This window comes from Mus caroli, unplaced genomic scaffold, assembly GCF_978045245.1.
Source record: "Mus caroli unplaced genomic scaffold, Mus_caroli_1 scaffold_9, whole genome shotgun sequence".
Lineage (NCBI taxonomy): Eukaryota > Metazoa > Chordata > Mammalia > Rodentia > Muridae > Mus > Mus caroli.
Window position 1 is genome coordinate 6,438,341 of NW_028227264.1, and position 12,859 is coordinate 6,451,199.

Consider the following 12,859-nt stretch of genomic DNA (forward strand, 5'->3'; position numbering starts at 1 on the left):
GTGTTCCTTGAGTGCCATATGGCTGAACTTCCTTCCCGGTCCCAGAAAATGCTCTACTTGCTCTATGTACTGCTTGAATGGAAACAAATGGTGGAATAGAGATACAATTAATACTGTTACCCTAGTGTATGCAATGGTGTCAGCGTTTGGAAGCTGATTATGGGATGGATCCTCGGATATGGCAGTCTCTAGATGGTCCATTCTTTCGTCTCAGCTCCAAACTTTGTCTCTGTAACTGCTTCCACATTGCATACACTAGCAAGATTTTGCTGAAAGGACCCAGATATAGCTGTCTCTTGTGAGACTATGCCGGGGTCTAGCAAACACAGAAGTGGATGCTCACAGTCAGCTCGTGGATGGATCACACGGCCCCCAATGGAGGAGCTAGAGAAAGTACCCAAGGAGCTAAAGGGATCCGCAATCCTATAGGTGGAACAACAATATGAACTAACTAGTATACCCCCCCCCCACAGCCCCCGGAGCTTGTGTCTCTAGCTGCATATGAATCAGAAGATGGCCTAGTCAGCCATCAGTGGAAAGAGAGGCCCATTGGTCACGCAAACTTTATATGCCTCAGTACAGGGGAACGACAGGGCCAAGAAGTGGGAGTGGGTTGGGTAGCATGTGGGGGAATTTTGGGATAGCATTGGAAATGTAAATGAAATAAATACCCAAATAAAAAAAAAGAAAAAAATATTGTTACCCTAAGCATCCTTCTTTCCTTTCTGCTGGGTGCCCTCTCCTTGCTGTCAAAATGTGCAAGTTCATGAAACCCAGAAAAGTGGTGCATGTCCTGGCTGGATGCTGCTCTGGATGCAAAGCCATCATTGTGAAGAACATTGATGATGGAACCTCAGACCACCCTGACAGCCATGCCCTGGTGGCTGGAATTGACCACTATCCCCGAAAAGTGACAGTTGCCATGGGCAAGAAGAAACAAAGAAATTACAAACTTGTGAAAGATTATAACTACAACCACCTCATGTCCACAAGGCTGTCTGTGGATATTTCCTTGGACAAGACTGCTGTAAACAAGAAAGTGATCAGGAACCCAGATTTGAAATGCAAGGCCAGGCTGAGGCTAAGGTCCAGTTTGAGGATCGATACAAGACACGGAAGAACAAATGGTTTTTCCAGAAGCTTCGCTTTTAGGTATATTTTTGTTTTCATCCAAAAAAGAAAAAAAAATACTGTCACCCACAAAGGCAGACACCTCATTCCTGCTGTAAGTATTGACTGTACCATTGAGAAGAGAAATGTCAACGTTTGCATACACATACAGAAGTTTCAAGTTCTTAACTGTTACCTAAGTTCCTGTGTTTCCTCTTAATTATTACATGATATTGAGAAGTAAAGCTATGAATTAACTAATTCAAATGATTTTCATTCATTTGAAATCATATATTTGCACACTCGTCTTAAAGTTGAAGATTCAACAAAGCAAGACAGTAAGTCATTATGGATGATTTATTGAGAAAAGCAATCTCACAACACTCTTGATAGCCGGTGCTGGGCAGCTTCTGGTACTTATGTAAGGCTCTTGTTTTCCAGTTTGTCCAAAGTACAACTATAGCTAAAACCAGCTAGAGGCATAGTGGCCCTCAAATCTGATGCTGGCATTTGTGACTTCTTGACCATTCAAACAAGCACAAGCTTTCCTCGAAATTGAAGGCTTTCAAACTAAACAATTATCTTTGTGAATATCTATGCATGCCATCTTCAAGCATTTAGTCCTTTAAGAATTTGAAAAAAAAAGTAGCAGGATATGAAGGGGGTTGTCTTAGTCAGGGTTTCTATTCCTGCACAAACATCATGACCAAGAAGCAGTTGGGGAGGAAAGGGTTTATTCAGCTTACCTTCCATATTGCTGTTCATCACCAAAGGAAGTCAGGACTGGAACTCAAGCAGGTCAGGAAGCAGGAGCTGATGCAGAGGCCATGGAGGGTTGTTCTTTACTGGCTTGCTTCCCCTGGCTTGCTCAGCCTGCTCTCTTTTAGAACCAAGACTACCAGCCCAGAGATGGCCCCACCCACATGGGGACCTACCCCCTTGATCACTAATTGAGAAAATGCCTTACAGCTGGATCTCATGGAGGCATTTCCCCAACTGAAGCTCCTTTCTGTGTGATAACTCCAGCTGTGTCAAGTTGACACAAAATTAGCCAGTACAATTGACTCCTTGTCAACTTGACACACAAACACATCACTAGTAAGCCTCAACCCTTAGTTTCTTTATCATCCCCAAGATGTAAATAATTTTAAATGTCCCACAGTCTTGTATATTAAAGTTCAATCCCTTTAAAATGTCCAATATCTTTTAAAATTCAAAGAATCTTAACTGTGGGCTCCACTAAAATACTTTCTTCCTTCAAGAGGGAAGAATATCAGGGCACAGTCACAATCAAAAACAAAAATCAGTCTCCAACCATCCAATGTCTGGGATCCAACTCATGATCTTCTGGGCTCCTCCAAGGGCTTGGGTCACTTCTCCAGCCAGGCCCTTTGTAGCACACATGTTGTCTTCTAGGCTTCAGCTGCCTGTACTCCACTGCTGCTGCTGTTCTTGGTGGTCATCTCATGGTACTGGCATCTCCAAAATGCTACTGTCTTCCACTGTAACTTGGCTTCAGCAATAGCCTCTCATAGGCTCTCTTCATGGTGCCAAGCCTCAACTCCTTTGCATGACCCCTTCAGTCCTGGCCCATCAATTGCAACTGAGGCTGCACCTTCACCAATGGCCCTCCATGGCTTCTCACAGTGCTGAGCCTCAGCTGCACTGAGTGACCCCTTCATGCCTTCAAAACCAGTACCACCTGAGTAACTCTTACACATTACCAAGTCCAGTCATAGCACAAGGTACAACCTTGGCTATCTCTGGAACACAGCCTCTGTGCTCTCAGAAAACACTTCCCAGAAGATGTTACCTCAATGATGCTGGTCTCTTCTTAATCACTGCTAATTTCTTAGCTCCAGCTAACCAGCATCAATAGACCCAGTAATGCAAAGTTTTCACTTTAGTAGTTCTGGTATCTTGTTAATCACAGCTGATTCTTCAGCCTAAACTAACCAGAACCACAGAATCTTCACAATCCAAAATAGCAATGGCCCTGAAAAGAGTCTTTAATTTTCCCTCTGAAATTTCACAAGCCAGGCCTCCATTTTCTGAACTGTTCTCAACATTATCTTCCAAGCTCCTACACAATATCTCACAGAGCTCTTAATACCTAATGGAAGTTCCAAAGTCCTTCCACAGTCCTCCCCAAAACATGGTCAGGTTGTCACAGGAGTACACCTGAGGCTTAAGACCCTCACCCTAGTTGCCTGGAAGTCAGTCTTCTACTAGTAGCCTTTGGATGAAGACAGAGAACTCTCAGTTCTGCCTGTGCCATGCCTGCCTGGATGCTGCCATGCTCCCACTTTGATGATAACGGACTGAACCTCTGATCCTGCAAGCCAGCCCCAATTAAATGTTGTTTTTTATAAGACCTGCCTTGATCATGGTGTCTGTTCACAGCATTAAAACCCTAAGACAGAAAGTATGTTCCAAGTATATTACATACTTGCATGGAGATGGATTTCTGTAATGCAGTAAAATAAAATAAAATAACACTAAAATTCTTGCAACAGTTTTTTATAAATAGGATCATTATCAAAGATGCTAATTGTTTGGAGTGGAATTGTGTCTTCAAAAATGTATGTTGTGTCCCTAATATGCAAGTACAATTCGGCGGGTATATTTTAATTTAAATGAAGCTATGCAGGATTAGCTTTGGGTCTAGTTTAACATTACAGGTATATTTATAAGGTGAGAGAGAAGACAGAACATCTAGGGAGGATGACATAGACACAGTGTGTGGTGAGTGGATGGATGCATCTAGAAGCCAAACAATGAAAAAGAGTTCTAACAACTACCAGAAGAACAGATAAATCAGGGAAGAATCCTGTATATTAAAATGATTATAATTCCATATACATTAATTAACCAATTAATTAATACTGGAGATTAATGTGGAGGCAATTTTTCCTTAACCAGCTAGTTCTCCCAAGAACCACAGAGACCGTTTAACATTTCAAATCTTAGGCCTAGCTGGGCAGACTCTCAACTAGCTCATCTAAGTTAACCCAACTACCTAGTCCCCATCCAGCCATGTGGTCTGCTATACCTTCTAGATCCATAGTCATGTCCATCACTTCTCATATGTCCTGGCAAAAGGTCTTCCTCTTTCTTTTTCCCAGCGTTCCTTTCTCCCCTAACAAGAAGTCTCACCTTCCACTTCCTGCCCAGCTAATTGACCATCAGATTTATTAAAGCCAATCAGAGAATGCCGTAGGAAGGTGAGGAAGCACAGAGACACAACATTACACAGCATACCCCAACATCTAGTGTCTCTGATAATATGACCTGATCTTGGCTTCATATTTCTAGAGCTCAAAATTTATGAGATAATAAGATGCTGTTTTTTTTTTAATCCCACTGTGTATTTTTTTCTTGCCAGGGCACCTCTAGGACAGCAAAATGTTATGTTAAATTATTTTTTGAATAGGGACCTGGAGAGATGGCTTGATTGGTGAAGCAGTTGCTGTGCAAGCAGGAGAATCTGACCTGACCCAGCACCCAAGTAACAACCAGATGTAGTCTTCAATTCTAGGTCTGGGAAGGCAGAGACTGAAGGATTCTGGGAGCCACTAGTCAACTAGTCCTGCTTTATCAGGAAGTTCCAGATTCAGTGAGATTCAGCATCAATAAATAAAATAAAATAGGGAGTGGTAGAGGAAGACACTCAGCATTGACCTCTGATTCCCACATATATATGCATACATATGAGATCCCATACATTTGCATACACCATACATGTGCGCGAGCGCACACGCGCGCGCACACACACACACACACACACACACACACACACGCATGCACACACACATGCACACAAGCACACAACTTAAAACAAATACGATAGCTAACTTTCATTATGGAAAACTTTCTTATTAGTGCTTGATATAAATCATATCAACTATATTTACATCTAACCAGACACAACTGTTACTTGGTTCTTAATGCCACTATCTTACATTTCAGTAGCTGAGTGCTGGAGTTAAACTATTAGCAGTTTTGTAAAGAAACCAAGAATACATAAAGAAAACTAGAGCTAATTAGAATGTGGGAACAAAGCCATGAAAATGGACACTGGGGGATAGACAGGGCCCTAATGAAAACATGCTTTCCAGTGTGTTGTGCTATTGATTAATTATCAACATTGATTCTCTTGTTGGGCAGCCATTAGCAAAAGCCATAGGTAAATGAATATTCATGAAATTTATTTCAAAATGGGATAACTGTGTTGTCTTTTAGCCACTGATGTGTTATCTGTGTATCTTTGTGTAACAGGAAGCAATCAAGTTCAACATCCTTAAGGCTTCTTTCCTTATAAGCAGCTTTCTGCCAACAAGAGGCATCAGTATTTCAATAAAGCTGTGTCAGACAATCAATATCACTTCACCATGAGGAAGCAGAGGTTGTCCAAGAGAAATTTGGTTTTAGTCTGTGTTTTGCTTCTCTTTGTAGGTTCCTTCCCCCCTCTCTCTCTCTCTCTCTCTCTCTCTCTCTCTCTCTCTCTCTCTTTCTTTCTATCTTTTGTGGATATCTTATTCCATTTTCTGCAGCAACAGCAAAATCATTTTTACTTTGTAGAAGCTGGGAAAGCTAAGGAACTGGTATTGGTTCCTATGTGACTTCAGGAAGGGTCTTCTTGCAATATCATAGCATGAAGAAGTGAATGAGAGTATTCGAGGGAGATAAAAGAAAGATGAAATTTCAAGACCTGTAAGTCATATAAAGTACTCAGAAATTGCTGGTTGTTTGTGAGCCTAGAGGCTGCCTGGGGCTGAAAAAAAGAAAAACAAACCTGGGTATGCCCCATAGTTAAAACATTCCTGGGAACAGCTTAACCTTAAAGATAAAGAGGAATGTGAGGACATAACAGGGCTATCTGAACTGAGTCAACAACTCACAGAACTCTAACACCCTGCACGTATATGTAATTTTTCTGTTGATGTTTGAATCAGCCAATAGAGTGTCGCTATGCAGAATTCCACACCCCTAAGCCCCTTACCCCATAAAAACCCCTAGCTTTGGAGCCTCCTGGCCGACATCCATTATCTCCTGTGTGGGATGCATGTTGGTCTGGAGCTCTGTCATTAAACTGCCTCATGTGATTACAGCAATGGATTCTCATGTTTCTTTGAGTGCTCTCTCACTCCTGAGACTAGAGTGGGGGTCCCCGAAAGGGGGTCTTTACAGAGACAGTACATGTGCTAATTCAGGTCTCTTTACCTGTTACAAAGCCACCAATACTGCAGTAAGGGAAGAGTTGAACTTTATAGCCTTCTCCAATTCCAGTTACTTCCTGAAATCCCACTTACAACATATTAGTTTGGGGGAATTGTGTTCCTCACACATGGACTTTTGGAGTTCACATTCAAACCACAGAACATGTGTATTAAAAAATTTTCAGCTCCATGGGAAGCAAGCAAGCCAGAAAGTTCAGTTCTAACCAATGACAAGGGTTCTTAGAAGCTAGGTGGTGAATGTTTCTGTCTGTGCCTGCAGCTCAGACTGTAGCTGGAGGGCAAAGAGAATTCTCACAGCAAACCTTAGGAGCTTGCTGGTAGAATGCCCATCCTAGAGTCACACCTGAATAACTGCATCAGACCCAAGGCTGCTCCCCTCCTGTGTCAACTTCTTAGTGAGCTCGCCCCACGCAGATTGAGGTTTGCTCCCTTTGCTTCTGTTTTTCCTTCTTGATCCAAGAACTACAAGGTTCTGTTTTACTAATTTTATTAAAATTTTCCATTTTATTATTGATTTTCCTCCCAGTGGAATGTAAATTCTAAGAAGGATGTTTTACTATATGGTTCACAGCTATAGTGCCAAAGAGTTGCATCTGGTAAATGGTCCTCTCTTCCAGTGGATATTACCTGTGAATTACCAAGAAGATGCTCTGTGCTCACCATCATTGTGGAATACAGGAAGGTCTTAGTGAGTGGACTTTCCTAACCACAAGTTTTGACCAATTGATAAGACTTGGTGAGTTTAGTTCTTACTTGTGATGAAATATTTCCAAAGCATCATTGAGGATTGATTATGTACACCATGGAGCTGATGGGAATTGCTTCTCTAGGTGCCCGAATCCTGAATCTATCATTAATGTTACATGATAGGCAATGTATTATTTTTGAGAATTGATTATCTCCCACTGCTAAAGCCCTTGTTTGCATAATTACTTTGGAAGCATTTACAAGTACATGAAATCTGGGGGCTTCATAAATCTACTAGAGGAGGATTAGGTGCCTCCAGTGCCCCTAAAACAACACAATGAATTGAAAAAAAAAATAGTGCTCAAATCAAACAATCCTTCTTAAAGGCTTTAAACATAGCAACGGGAGAAGATGCATGGCAACAGAGATAAATGTTTGAAGAGGGCTCAAGAGCTAAAATAACCACTAGGGGGGTGTCAATTAAAAATCTGAATTTGAATTGTTAGCAGGGTGTTGCCAACTGACCAATGGCAACTTGGCCAGGCAACTTGGATGCAAACTCATTTCTGAAATACCCATATGGTCAACACCAGAGTAAGAAGCAGGGGTGGGGGGGCTGGGGGGTGCGGTGTCTGTGTATCCCTTTCAATCTGTAACTACTACTCTGTCACTCAAACAAGGCTACTTCTGAATTCTGCCAAAAGGCCATTGCTTTCTTAGCCAGCAAGCCTAGAAAGCCTGAGAGTAGACTGCATGAAAGATTCACTTAGGCATAGGCATGGGAAGAGTCAGAACAGAGCTGAGAAAGGTACTTAGATGAGTCTAGAGAGCTCTACATGTCAAAAGTTACATCCCAGGTATTTGGCTTGTGGTTTGCTTGGCCAAAACAGGGGTTGTGATATCATAATCATAATGTAAATTATGATCAATGAAAATTAATAATATAATATATAACACATAACAAATTCTAAATAAATGGTATATAATATATATCATATATTATATGTTATTAGTAACAATGATAGTAAATACAAATATATTGCCATAATATAAAATTCATTATATATAATTAGCTTTTACTATAAATATTGCCGAGTATAAGATATACAATCAATCCTGTCTATAGGACCAATTTCTACTAAAGTTACTTTAAGTAGTAAAAACAGGAACCAAGCTACTTTGAGGTTTAAAGTCCATTCTCATTCACAAACATGAGATAACTTAAATACAGAAACTTAGTGGTAACTTTAGAAGTAGGGTCTAAGAAACTGAATGTGCGAAAGCCACAGGTGCGTTAAACTTAGGTGAACCAAGTGGTTGATATAAGCCTGTGTAGCTGGTGACTGGGGATTCTGGGATTCTGTCATCGGACCCACTTCTGCCATGCTCCTTGTGGTGGTTGGTACCACTGCATAGTAGCTCTGCTTTAATCTCCAGTGTGGAAATCTCTTGGTAAGAATCACTCTGTGGTCACCCATTTCTCTCTCTCTTTTGTCATCTCCCTTCACCCTGTGGAAATTAGAGTGAGGCTGAGTGGGAAAGAAGAAGAAGCTAGTCACTGCCTCTTAATTCTCATTAATATAGAATGTTGTGGGAGGACTAGTTAATACTCAATTTATCCAGCAGGGGTGGGGTTGGAAAACATCCCGGAGAAGATCATTGAAAAGACCACATTTTATTCTCTGGCAGTGTAGTTGTAAAATGGGAACCAGCAGGGAGGTGGATATTTCCTAACCTAAGCTTTAGAGGTCCAGCTTTACCTTCTGTGGCTCGGAAATCACATCTAGGACTGGCCATTTAGAGGAGAATAGCTAGGTCAAATGATAGGTGTGTTTTTTTAAAGAAATTACCAGACTATTTTCCAAAGTGGTTGTACTACATTTTATCTGTCAACCTGAGAAGAGCTAACGTTTTAAAAATCTGACCCACAAATCCAAGCACTTATATTTAGGTTATTTTCTCTCAGTAGTGTCCTGTCATTTTCATAATTTCTATGCCTCAAAAATTTAAAATGTATTCTTATTTCTATGTATATGTGTTGCCTGGCTGTCTGCAAAGGCCAGAAGAGACATCAGATACCCTAGAACTGGAGCTACAAGTGATTATGAGCTGCCTGATATGGTGGTGAGAGTTGAACCCAGGTCCGCCGCAATAGCAGCAGGTGTTGCTAACTGCTGAGCCCATCCCTCCAGCAATGCCCCCCTTTAAATATTTTTAAAATTTATCCCTTGTCTCTGGCACATCACAGAGATGTGTCCCGACCCCTTTGTCAGCATTTATTCACTCATCTAGCCCTTTCTTCCTGGCTCTCCCTATACCTGCTCCCCTCTCCTGGTCCCCTACCCATCCCTCTCCCACCTAGTTCCCTTCCTCCAACCACCTCCAGTGACTATGTTATTTCCCCTTCTGAGTGAAATTCATTCACCCTTGGGACCTCTTTCTGTACTTAGGCAAAGTATAGCTAGGGTATCTACAAAGTACAGTGTAGTAGTACTGACCAAATAGTTATTGAAAATCCTTTAGGAGCAAAACAAAATGTTTCACCTCCCTGAAGCCTTCATTACTTACTTAGGTTTTTCAAATTTCTTTTATGAATTCTAAGTGAACGTGTGCTGTGTACTGTATGTTAGTAAAAATCTGTACTCTACTAATTCAACTGAGTAACGGTGTCTTTTCAACCTGTTATGTTGTTTCTTGTACATTTCCATTGTGAGTCAAAGAGAGTGAGTACAGCCACTGAGGAGTTAATTCAGACCCATCCAGGCACTTAGTAATAAATGTTATCGTCATGATTTCCCATCTTTCTTTATTTTTTCTTTCTTCTTGATTATTTTATTTATTTACATTTCAAATGTTATCCCCTTTCCCAATTTCCTCCCCAGAAGCCCCCTAACCCATTCCCTTCCTCCTGCTTCTATAAGGGTGTGCCCCCACCCACCTACCTACTCCTGCCTCCCCGACCTCGCATTCCCCTACACTGGAGCATTGAACCTTCACAGGACCCCTAAGGGTCCCTTGTTTGGTAGATTAGCCCCTGGGAGCTCTGGTTGATTAATATTGCTGTTCTTCCTATTGGGTTGCAAACACCTTCAGCTCTTTCAATGCTTTCCATCTTTATGTCTTTAGTACTGATGATTTAGTTGTTTCAATGCTTGTGAATCAAGGAAATTATTTTTACTCTCTGGACATAAAATTACCATGACATTTATGAAGATTGCTCACAGCATTTAAAAATAAGTCAATCTAGGCATGGTGGGAAATATCTACAGTACTAGGGCATGAGGGTCAGTAGACACCAGCCTGGATTACATAGTCAGATGGAGTGTGATACTAAGCTGGCCAATAAAAGGTGCTTAGTCTTGAATGCACATTCTATGCACACTTTACCCTTTCAAATACTGGTCACATCATACCATAGTTACTATTGTTGAATATTAAAAACATGTTTCTCTCTGGCCAGATGACTGAAGCCCAACTCTTCCACAAGGTTTTAAGGTTTCTTTTCTGTGCAGTTCTAGTCAGCCCTTCCTGACTCCTCAGTTCCTTTTTACAAACTTCCAGGGAGTTGATGGTCTAGTTCTATCAAGGTTGACTATGTTAGAGCTTTGTGTTACTTCTCATACACCACTCTTCCTACTCTGCAAGCCCTCTGGGAATGTCTATTCTCTCCAGATCTATTGTCCTTTCAAGGAATGACCAGGCTCAGTTCTGTCTAGCTCCTGAGATCACTGGGACCAGGTACCTTCTGTGAGCTGTGGTCATAACTTCTCAAGAGCAACCTACCCTGTGAATGCTTCCCACGCTCCTCTCACACTCAGCTCTCCTGAGCAGCGAGTTTTCAACATGAGCCACACGCTAGAATTACTAGAGAGTTTAAAAATATATCAGTACCTAGACTCATTTATTCTCAGTCAGAATAATGCATGGTGTGGAATAGGCTCTTAATGAGTATTTTTAAACAATTAACCTATTCAGTAGAAATGAGAATTGATTTTGAAAAAAAAAAGCAATAACAGAATGCAGCTTAAGAACATGTAGAATAGTTTTGATATGGACTTGTACTTTTTGTTCCTAATAGTAAATGCTATTAATGACAATTGGGTGACATTATTTTTGTTCAACTTAAAAGGAATTGTTGCAAGGAAAAAATTTCTCTTTATTTATTTTTTTTTTATTTTTTCCTTTTTTTATTACGTATTTTCCTCAATTACATTTCCAATGCTATCCCCAAAGTCCCCCATACCCTCCCCCCCAATTCCTTACCCACCCATTCCCATTTTTTGGCCCTGGCGTTCCCCTGTACTGGGGCTTATAAAGTTTGCATGACCAATGGGCCTCTCTTCCCAGTGATGCCGACTAGGCCATCTTTTGATACATATGCAGCTAGAGTCAAGAGCTCCGGGGTACTGGTTAGTTCATAATGTTGATCCACCTATAGGGTTGCAGACCCCTTTAGCTCCTTGGGTACTTTCTCTAGCTTCTCCATTGGGGGCCCTGTGATCCATCCAATAACTGACTGTGAGCATCTACTTATGTGTTTGCTAGGCCCTGGCCTAGTCTCACAAGAGACAGCTATATCAGGGTCCTTTCAGCAAACGCTTGCTAGTGTATGCAATGGTGTCATCGTTCGGAGGCTAATTATGGGATGGATCCCTGGATATGGCAGTCTCTAGATGGTCCATCCTTTTGTCTCAGCTCCAAACTTTGTCTCTGTAACTCCTTCCATGGGTGATTGTTTCCAGGAAAAAAAATTTCTAATAATAATAAGTACGCAATGGTAACTTCAAAGGTCAGAGACATTAGAATGGGTTACTGAGAAAGCAAAGTTTTTCTTTGGTAGAAAATTAATGGAGGAGACTTTTGGAAGGAAACTTTAACTGATACATAAGACAATTCTCATGTTCTCCAAGAGATAAGTTATTTTATACAAAAAACAATAGGCTAGGAAAATGGCCTAGATAGTAATCCACTTGGCAGGAAAGCATGACGACTTGGGTTTCGATGCCAGCACTCACATGGTGAGTGGAGTAGCAGGCACCTGGAATCCCAGTGCTGAGAGGAGGGAAGAGATGAGGAGGATGGAGAGATGGCAGCAGGCACCTGTAACCTCAGTGCTGAGGAGAGAGAGATGGTGGGCTCCATGGGGCTTCCTAGCCACCTGTTCTATCCAAATCAGTGAGTTCTAGGGTCAGTGAGAAGTCATGTCCAAAAACAGGAGGAGAGTAGTTGAAAAAGGCATTCTACATTGAACTCTGCCCTCCACATATATGGTTTCACACTCATGAACACATTTATCTACACACAAAACACGTTATTAATGCATTCTGGAACTTTATAATTCTCTTTAAATAAATACTTACATTCTTTGAGAATATCATACAATACACTTGGTCCCCTTGACCTCCTCTCCCTTAATTTCGGCCAGATCTTTGACCTTTTCTCTGTGGCCTTTTAGCATCATTATTAAGAATGTAGGATGTCAGTTTTGTTTTCTATACACTTTTAAGTGTGAGACCATCCACTGGAGTGTGGTTAACCTACCAGACATATACTTTTTAAAGGAAATGAATCTTGTCTATCTCAGCAGCTGTCAATAGCCCTTCAGCTAGATGTGGGACTTCCTATGGGGATTTCTGTCTAGCTCGAGTTTGCCCGGGTCTTGAGCATGATGTCACAACTGCTGTGAGACTTGTTTAACTGCCCTGTGGTGTCTGGAGAGCAGTTTCTCTGTAGTTGTCCACCAGCTCTAGCTTGTACAATCTTTCAGCTTTCTCCGCTGTAAAGATTCTTGAGTCCTGGTAGGAGGGAGTAGGATATGGAAA

General features: G+C 41.3%; 1 pseudogene; it reads left to right on the forward strand.

The window, feature by feature from the left end:
- Positions 1–754: 754 nt before the first annotated feature.
- On the forward strand, positions 755–1,152 carry LOC110303890 (large ribosomal subunit protein eL27 pseudogene; annotated as a pseudogene).
- The last annotated feature ends 11,707 nt before the right edge of the window (positions 1,153–12,859 follow it).